The sequence below is a fragment of the Vulpes vulpes genome, chromosome 11, assembly GCF_048418805.1.
Source record: "Vulpes vulpes isolate BD-2025 chromosome 11, VulVul3, whole genome shotgun sequence".
Lineage (NCBI taxonomy): Eukaryota > Metazoa > Chordata > Mammalia > Carnivora > Canidae > Vulpes > Vulpes vulpes.
In genome coordinates this window covers 26311698-26321837 of record NC_132790.1, presented here as the reverse complement: position 1 = coordinate 26321837, position 10140 = coordinate 26311698, and the positions used below count along the sequence as shown (strand labels likewise).

Sequence of the window (10140 nt, the reverse complement as noted above, 5' to 3'; positions counted from 1 at the left end):
AGGCTTGTCCAACTCCATATAATTAGTGGAGGTGAGGCATCGGCACTGTGGTCTTTGCAGTTTCCCTGGCGTTCTGTGGATACTGTTGAGAGGGGTCTGCGTGCAGCAGGAGGTGTTGCCCATTATCACTCCCTGAAGGCTGCTCTGGCCTGGCCCTGTGCTGGGTGCTGGCATCTGCATCAGAATTTTCAGCTTTTACTTAAAAACATGTGGTCTGGCCAGAACTGCATTTCAACCCCATATCTCCTGGTTCTCCCTCCCAGTGTACGCACCCCTACCCTGGCACATCTGACCCCTCACGAGTAAGAACTGCAGCTCCTGTGTGTGCATGCAACTAGCTCCTCAGAAAGATTATGAGCTCTGTGTTCAACAGGTTAGAGAGACTGAATCCTCCTCATCTTTGACCCTTCATGGGGTCAGGCCCTGGGTCTAAGAAGTGGAGTGCAACTTAGGGTCTTGACAATAGTGGCCCAGTGCGAGCCGAGGGTGTCTGCAGGAGTCACACAGCTGCCATTTACTGTAGTTAAATGTGTGTGCCAAACCTCGTGCTGGGTCTTTGCCCTGCATTGTCTTATCTAATATGTACATAAAATGTTATTGCCATCCAATTTTACAGATGAGGATATGGAGGCTTAGAGAGGTTAGTGACTTGCCCAAATCACACAACTAGTAAACGATGGAGCCAGGCCTCGGTCTTGTCCCCTGATTCTGTACATCCTACAGAATCAAATCTTCCTGCTGACATTTAAAACTTTTAGCAGGATGACCGCAAAACCATCAATCAGAAGGGTCTCCTTCCTTACTGTACTTCTCAGGGCTCACCACCTGGAGCCCTTCCCTCTGCAAGGAGCTCTAGCACATAAAGGATGGGGGGATGGAGACTGAGGACAGTTAGGAGGGGAGAGAAGGGAGCAAGGGATACCCCAAAACAAGAAAGGTGGGACACTGGGAGAGAGGCCAGCATCTCCTCAGGACCCACGGGTTTGTTTCTCCCTTTATACATGCTGCAGTCCATTGACCCAGTGCCACAGACTGTGAATGTTACCCCGAGCAAAGCGCAGTCTACTCCCCCCTCCACTGGGGCCCACCCCGCCCTCCCTAGAAGGAGCGGGCTTCAGAGACCTTGCCAGCTCCCACACTCTGGCCCGGAATGGCAGCTGCTTGGCCTTTGCCCACCCTGCTTGTGGTCCTCCTGCCACGAGCGCTCCCTTGCTGCGGACAGGAGAGTGGCACCCACCAACCCCCCCCTCCCCCATCACCCTCACAGCACACCAGTCCTCTGGAAGCAGGGAGGGATCCAGCCTTGGGGGTGCTCCACAGCAGGAAGGCTCTCAAGAGCAGGGGAGTAAGAGGCAGGACCCCTGGGTTCTGGTTCTGGTTCCACTCTGTCTAGTGTTGTCGGGCAGACTAGTTTTCGTCTCTCAGCCTATCTCTTCAGCTGTGAAATCGGGGTGGAGGGCCTAGCCTAGCCTCTAAGCATGCTTCCAGTCCTGACAGTGGAGGAGTTAGCTGCAGCAGAGCAATTCCAGGCGTGAGCAGGGGAAGTTGGGGGTAGGCTTTGCGGCCCCTGGACAGCAGGGCCTCAGGCACTGGCTGCTGTCTCCACCTGGGCAGCTGCTGGGGCTGGCTGAGCAGCACGGAGAAGAGGGCCAGGGGCTTTGAGAAGGAGAGGTGCCTGACAGAGGAGACAGGGATGACAAGGGAAGAGGTTGAGTGGGGGAAAAGGGAGAGGTGGAGACAGAGAGAGAGAGAGAGGATGAACAGGCTGGTCAGACTGGCAGAGCAGGAGGCAGGGGAAGGGCTTAATCAGATCCCCTGCTGCACACCTGGGGCAGTTAGCACCAACCGTGGCATGAAGGGGAGGCCAGTGCAAAGCTTCTTGCTATTTTTCATAAGAAAAAATTGGGGCCCCACCAACTGTGGGAACATTCAGGACCCCATGATGTCTCTCCTGAACTCTTCTGGTATAGAATTGTAAAATCACACAGACATCAACTAAGTAAAAGTGATATGTACAGAGAAAAGCCTAGAAGGACCACTGATCAGGGAGGGAGGGAACACAATGGGAAAGAGGTACACCAGACATCAATGATATATGTAATCACTTATTTTTAAGCCAGTGAGCAAGTACACTGGTGTTGATAATATTATTCCTATACTTCTCCACATGTTGACATATTTTATTAAAAAAGAAATCCCTGTACGGGAATTTGCCAGTCTTTTTTAAAAAATATTTTATTTATTTATTCATGAGAGACCCACAAAGAGAAGCAGAGTCATAGGCAGAGGGAGAAGCAGGCTCTCTGTGGGGAGCCCAATGTGGGACTTGCTCCCAGGACCCCAGGATCATGACCTGAGCCAAAGGCAGAGGCTCAACCACTGAGCCACCCAGGCATCCCACATCTGCCAAAATCTTAATGGTGGTTCTTTGGGAGAATGGGATTATCACAATTGTTACTATCTTCTTTTAATTCTGGTATTTTCCAAATGTTCTACATTGAACATATATGGAAAAAAATAACTAAACCCTTTAAAATAAATTTTTCCTGCTACGACCATCTTTTTAGTCTTCAGTGGAAATTAAACACAACTGTCTGAGCTACCTCATCCTCAAATCCTTTCCCTCATCACTTCACAGGCTCAGTAAACCATCAGTCCCTCTGCATTCTTCCTCCCTACCCTGCAGCCCATGCTTCTCCAAGGTAAGGCTTCCAGCCCTCTTTGTTCCTCAAGCCCAGTAATGCTCTAGGTAGAGAGGAAAGATTATTAGGTTAAATATAAGACAGAAAGGGGCTTGAGACTTTACTGGTTTGGGCACTTGACCACTCAAATTTTATTTTCCCTTATTTCTCTTTTTCCTTATTTTATAAATATATAAAATAACCCAAGATTTTTGTGAGGCCCCAACAAGATAATACATATAAAGCATTCAGCATTAATGAACAGTGCCTAAAATATAGCAAATATTTAATCATTATCATTATCATTGATGACTGCCTACTGCTTCCTCTAGGAAGCCTTCTTGACTTGATGAAAGAAATATTTCATCTTGAACTGGGCACCAAGCTGGCTTTTTCCTCCTGGCAAAAAACCTGGATCCCAGTCTCAACTCTGTCAGTAGCTATGTGACATTGAGCAAGCTCCTCCCCTTCCCAATGCTTTAGTTTCCTCATCTGCAAAATGGTAGGATTGGACTTCCTGTTCCAATAGTCAATGACTAGGGTAACCATATAAACCAGAATTTTTTTTTAAGATTTTATTTATTTATTCATGAGAGACACAGAGAGAAAGAGAGAAAGAGAGAGAGAGAGAGAGGCAGAGACACAGGCAGAGGGAGAAGCAGGCTCCATGCAGGGAGCCCGACGTGGGACTCCATCCTGGGTCTCCAGGATTACGCCCCGGGCCGAAGGTGGCCCTAAACTGCTTGGCCACTGGGGCTGCCCAAGCCAGAAAGTTTTTGAGAGAGAAATGGGCACTATCAATAATCATTTAGGGATGACAGGTTTAAGGCAGAACCTGGCATACTGGGAAGTCTGGTCATTCCACGCTTCAGAGATCTATTATTTCCTTGCCCACCAGTGTGGTAGGCAAAATAATTCTTCCTCTCCCAAAGATGGCCACTTCCTAATCCCTGGAAACCTGAGGTTATGTTAGATCACCTGACGTACGGGATTAAGGTTATAGCTCAGTTGACCTTGAGAGGGGTCAACTGGATTATCTGGGTGAGCCCAATGTAATCACAAAGATCCTAATAAACTAAAGAGGGAAATAAAAAAGAGAGTGCCAAAGTGAAACAATGTAAGAAAGGTTTGACCAGCCATTGCTAGCTTTGAAGATGGATCCAAGGAATGTAGGCAGCCTCTAGATGCTAGAAAAGGTAAGAAAATGGATTTTCCCCTAGAGCCTCCAGAAAGGGATGCAGACCTGCTGATACCCCGATTTTAGCCCACTGAGGCCCATTTTGAACTTCTGACATGCAGAACTGTGAGACAATAAGTATGTTGTTCTCAGCCACTAAGTTTGTGGTGATTTGTTTGTTATAGCAGCAATAGGAAACTGATACACCTAGTATGGCTCAGCAGGTCCCTTTGGCTGGCTGTTCCATGAGTGCTGTCCTTGGAGCAGAGACAGAGAACTGTCTAAGCACCAGGAGAGCTGGATTCTAGTCCCTGCTCTGATATTAACTCACTCTGGGCCCTTGGACAGGTCACGTAACTCGGTTTTTTCTGTAAAGTAGGGAGATAATAATCCCTGCCTCATCTATCTTTGTGGTGATGAGTGGGTGGAGTGTCCCACATTCACTGACTTATTCTATGCTCAACTCTGTGCTGGGGGCTGGAGCTAGTCCCAACCTCATCTCTGCTCTTGAGATGAGTAAAGAGACAGACATGTAAGCAGGTAATTAAAATATAATGTGATGAACATAAAGAGAGATTTTTTTTTAAGATTTTATTTTTATTCATGAGAGACACACAGAGAGAGGCAGAGATATAGGCAGAGAGAAACAGGCTCCCTGTGGGGATTCCGATGTGGGACTCGATCCCAGGACCCCAGGATCACAACCTGAACCAAAGGCAGATGTTCAACCACTGAGCCACCCAGGTGCCCCATAAAGAGAGATTATTATAAGTGTACACTGAGAAATATATAAGCCCACCTGCTGGGAGTGGGGGCTCCCTATCCAGTCAGGGCAGGCTCCATAGAAAAGGTGATGTCAGAGCTGGGTCCTAAAGGATGAGTAGGAGAAGCCAGGCAGAGCAGACAAGGAGGACAAGAACAATCCGGACAAAACAGCAGAGAAGCAAGCCCCCAGAGATATGAGTCAGCATGGCTTGGGGGACAGAGGTACAAGCAGCTTTATGGTGTTGATGTAGAAAGCCTGAGTGTAAATGGGATGCTATGAAGATTAAATGGAATGATGGGTTAAGGCATGACATGAGCACAAGGTTGCATTATCGGTCTGTGTGTCCCCCAGACCGGTGCTGGGTCAGGAGACAATCTGTAATGCACAATTCCTCTTGACCCAGCTTGAGTGATCTCTCCTGGTTGTCTCATCCTCATATTCCCCCCAGACATGTGCCAAAAGTCTGGCAGCTGCCCCAGCCTACTGGGGGGGATGAAGCCGTGCAAAATTACAGCCACTGAAAGAGGCCGGCGTGACCTCAGGAGCTGAGTTTCATCATTCTGAAATCATGCTCCTGGCCTTAGTCAGAGGCAGAGAGGTGGGGAGGAGAGGGTGGGAAAGCAGAGCGGGTGGCAGCAGGTTTGGGCGAGGTGCCGGGGCTGAGGAAGAAAGCAGCTGGAACCAGCAGGGGGTGAGATTCCAGCTTGGATTGTATCCATCATGCTGTGTGACCTCAGGCCAGATCCTTGCCCATGCTGGGTCTCTCTGGGCAGGATGGGTTCTTGGTGCTGTTCCCAAGGCCTGTCCCAACTGGAGCCTCCTTGTGGAGGTAAGAACCCTGGGGTTCTGCTGGTCACTCCTGCGGATGTGGTTCTTTGTAGAAGAGTAGGAGCCTGGGATCCCTGGGTGGCGCAGCGGTTTGGCGCCTGCCTTTGGCCCAGGGCGCGATCCTGGAGACCCGGGATCGAATCCCACGTCGGGCTCCCGGTGCATGGAGCCTGCTTCTCCCTCCGCCTGTGTCTCTGCCTCTCTCTCTCTCTCTGTGACTATCATAAATAAATAAAAAATTAAAAAAAAAAAAAAGAGTAGGAGCCTGTGCCAGGCCTGTCAGGGTTTGGGGCAGGACTCTGTAGGCTTCTCAGTAGCATCCACATTTCCAACAGGGTCATGCCTTTGTGAAACACATGAAGCTAACTGACTTCTATCAGGCCGAACCTATAAAGATGTCTCTAAGCTTTGGGTTACCTAGCCACACTACCCAGATGTGCTTCCCATTTGCATTCTGAATCCTTGTCCAGTTCTTTAAGAAGTAGTTCCTGAGTAAGGCTGAGTATCTTAATTTGCTGCCATTTCCTCACAATTCTAGAGGCTAGAAGTCCAAGATCAAAGTGTTGTTAGGGTTGTTTTTTTCTGACGCATCTCTTTGGCTTGTACATGGCCACCTTCTTGCTGTGGCTTCTCATGGTCTTTCCTCTCTGTGTCCTAATCTCCTCTTATAAGGACACCAGTCATATTGGATTAGGCCCATCCTGTGATTTCACTGAACTCAATTACCTGTCTAAAGACCTTATCTCCAAGTTCAATCACATTCTGAAGTACAGACGGGGTAGGACCTCAACATATGAATTTTGAAGGCGACACAATTAGGCCCATAACACTGGGCTTTGGAATCGCTAGTGGAGCTTTTCTAAGTACAGATGTCTGGGCCCATCTCCAGAGATCTGAGTGTAAACTCCATGAAGGTGGGCCAGGAGATTTGCCCATTGCCATATCCCTACTGCCTAGAACTGTGTCTATCCAGCACATGGTATATGCACACAAATATTTGTGGAATGAAAGGATGATTTAATAATCTTGGGATGGGGCCCATGTGTGTGTCATGTACAAAGTTCCATAGTTGATTCTGATTCACCAGGGGGTGAAGTCCCCTGAGATGTGATTGGGTTTCATCTTTCCTGTTGCTGGATGGGAAGCCTAAGGTTCAGTCAGGAGTGCTTGCTTTGGCAGCACATATACTAAAATTGGAACAATACAGAGACAATTAGAATGGTCCCAGCACAAGGATGACAAGGTTTAGTAAGGAAAAGAAATAGCAAGCCTAGCACTCTACAAAGAATGTGGGCTCGTTGGGTCTACCCCAGCACCTCTCTAGGACATGAGGGCAAAGGGAAGGTTGGACCTGATACTGCCTTTTGTACCTCTTTATCTAGTTACTCATCTGTATTCCTTATAATATCCTTTATTATAAGCTGGTAAACAGAAGTAAATGTTCCTCTGAGTTCTGTGAGCTGCTCTACCAAATTAATTGAACCTGAGGAACATGTTGAAGGACCTTCCAGTTTATAACCAATCGGCCAAAAGCATAGATAGGGGCAGTCTTGAGGGCCTGAGCCCTTGACCCACTGGATTGGATTCTATCTCCAGGTCGACAGCATCAGAATTGACTTAATGGCTTGGTCGTGTTGGAAAATACACGTTGGACCTGCCTTTAGCACCCTTCACATAAGGCCCATGCCAACTCCCGGCCTCACCCACCCTCACCCCTGCCCAGCCTATGCTTTAAGCCACATGACATCCAGCACCGTTCCCTGATCCTGTCATGCCGCTTACCTTCTCATCTTAGTGTGGGCTTCCCGGAATGCCTTTCCCCACCTTTTTGCTTAGGCAGTGTCTCCTCGAGCTGCACTGGAGCTCAATGCCTTCTCTCACTGCCCAGGCTGGGGGTAGTGGGGGCATCCTCTGGGCCTCTAGAGTCCCCTGTGCTGCCCTGTTATCCTATGCTGATCACCCTGGTGGCAAATGCCCATTTGGGTGCCACCTCCACCAGACTGGGAGCACCTGCATACAGGGCTGAGCTGGTAAGTAGTAGCTTGTGACTTGATGTCTTGTGCAAGGCTCTGAGTTTAAGTCCTCAGCAAGTTTTCAGGGATTGAAGAGTGAATGCATAACCATTGGTGGCTGAATGGGACCTGCTTTTGTAGCTCCTGACCTCACCTTCACCCCCCTATGTCCCAGGCCACTGCCTAGGGAGCATCTCTGAGGCAGCCTGGGGCAGCGGGTGAGCTCTCTGAACTGGCCAGTGCAGAGCAGAGGCGGGGAAGCAGAATCTTAGCCTCAGGTGGAGACCTCAGGCCGGTAGGGCTGGCCAGGAAGTTCAGAGAGGTGAGAGGGCAGTGGCCCCAAGGAGAAGAGACTGGAAAATACTAGTAATGGGGAAAGAAGGAGGGGAGGGAGGAGGTGGGCAGCTGAGAGGTCAGAGACTCAATTTTTGTTCTCAGAACTGTGGTTCGGCCTCAGGGAAGCTCCCCTGATCTGACCTTTCAGCAAGTTTCTGCCTCTGGGACTCAGGTTCTTCAACTGAAAACAGGGGCAGGCAGGCTGGGCTAGATGGTCATTAACGTCTTCTCTAGCCCTGGCCAAGAAGATTCGAGAAAAGTGTGGCTGTCTTAAAGGTACTATTTGAGAGGACTGTGTCTAGGCTGGCACAAATTTCAGGGGCTCCCATCTAGCCAGGCATTGGAAGGACGTGTCTCGGGGCCTGAAAAGAACTGGAAGCAGCCTCCCCACGCCTCCTGCGCTGGACTTGGCCCAGAGTCCCAGCCTCCCCACGCCTCCTGCGCTGGACTTGGCCCACAATCCTGGCAGGCCCAGTGCGGCCCTGAGCACTAATGAGGCTGGCCACCTGGGGAGCCATAGACATTCAACCTGGCCTATTTTGTGGTGAAACCAGGGTCACTTTTCTGCCTAACCCTGAGGTGATACTCCTGAATGTGGCCTGGGGGCTGGCAACACCATTCACAGGCCACCTGGAACCCTAAGGAGTACATCTGGTTGGGTGGGGACTGAAGGAAGCTCCAAGCCACAGAGGCCCAGGGACCAGGTCTTGGGCCATGTGGACAACCTTTGTTGGCTCCACACCCCCTGGGTCCTGCCCTGCCAGGACAGGGCCTGCTGTCCTGGCTCTTGCCTGTAACTATTCCCTGAGCCGTGATTTCTGATTCTATTGGTGAAGACAGGCCTCTTGGGATGAGCCAGTTGGCCCCTCTCGGTTATTTGCTTCTCAAAGTTGGAAAAACTACGTTGTGCACCTGGCAGTACTTGCCGCTGCTGGTTTTTTTTCCCTTTTTTCTTTTTTTTTTAAGAAACAGAAAGTAACCCCTGTGCTTACTGCAACCAAATCCATTTTATTGGCCTTCTGCATCTCCCACTGCAATAATAACAACCCCTTACATTTGATGAGTCTTTTACGGTTTACAAAGCACTTTCTTATGCATTCTTTCTTTTGGTCCAGCAACAGTTTTGGGAAAGAGGGCTGGGATTATTATACCCCACTACAGGTGAAGAAAGAGCCTCAGATAAGATCAGCTGCCTGAGGTCACACAGCAAGATGGAGGAACTTAAAGCAAATGATCTGGGTCCTCTGACTGAGTCCTCAGTTCTTTCCCCAGTACCACACACCCTTCACGCCACTTGAATGCCCAGGGTCTTAGACACCCTCTTCCAGAAACAAGGGCAGAGGGCTCAGCTGCCTGCAACCTGGACTTATTTCTGAACTTCTTTCTTTGGTGAATGTAACCATCACCTCTCCTTCCTGATCACCTCTAAGCCAATGGCTCTCACATCTGTGCTTTCCTCTGGGACCTGAGAGCTTCAGATCCCACCCTGTGTCTCCAGGTGTCTGTAATGTTCCCACCTGCCCCTCACTCACCCAGCTTAGAAAATTCAGCTTTAACATATTTTCATGTCTCTTTCACCTTCTAAATCCAGTTGGCATAGGTATATTACTTATTAATTCATTTATTCACCCAGGCAGTACTAATATATGCTAAATCTTTACAGTCTATTCTGCATCCCATTTTTACATTATACTTAGTCTTCTGTGTCTGGTTTCTTTCCCCTAGAATAATGTTTATAGGGTCCATCCATGTTGTAGTATGTATCAGTACTTTGTCTTTTTATAGCCGAATAATATTCCATTGTACATATCTACCACTTTTATTTATCTATTCATCAGTTGATGGATACTTGAGTTGTTTCTACTTTTTGGCTATTATGAATAATGCTGCTATGAACATTTGTGTACACTTTTCTATGCTTTATTTATTTATTTATTTATTTATTATTATTATTTTTTTTATTTATTGTGTACACTTTTCTATGCTTTATTTCTTTGGGTATATACCTAGGAGTAGAATTTCTGGGTCACATGGTAACTATAAACTGCCTTCCAAAATGGCTGTGCCATTTTACATTCCCACTAGCAAGGTATTAGGGTTCCAATTTGTCCATGTCCTCACCGACACTTGCTATTGTTTATCTTCTTTATTATAGCCATTACAGGGGGCATAAAGTGCTTTCTCATTGTAATTTTCATTTGCATTTCTCTAATGACTAACGATGCTGAACATTTTTTTATATGTTTTTGGCCATTTGTATGTTTGAGAAATGTCTGTTCAGATCCTTCACCTGTTTTCCAGTTGGGATTATTGTCTTTTTACTGTGGAGTTGCAATTGTT

The 10140-nt window shown here is 48.0% G+C and overlaps 1 non-coding gene across 1 annotated transcript; it reads left to right on the top strand.

The window, feature by feature from the left end:
- The first annotated feature begins 6615 nt into the window (after positions 1–6615).
- On the top strand, positions 6616–6723 carry LOC112928763 (U6 spliceosomal RNA). The gene has a single exon (XR_003236776.1). It is a non-coding gene; the product is annotated as a U6 spliceosomal RNA (small nuclear RNA).
- The last annotated feature ends 3417 nt before the right edge of the window (positions 6724–10140 follow it).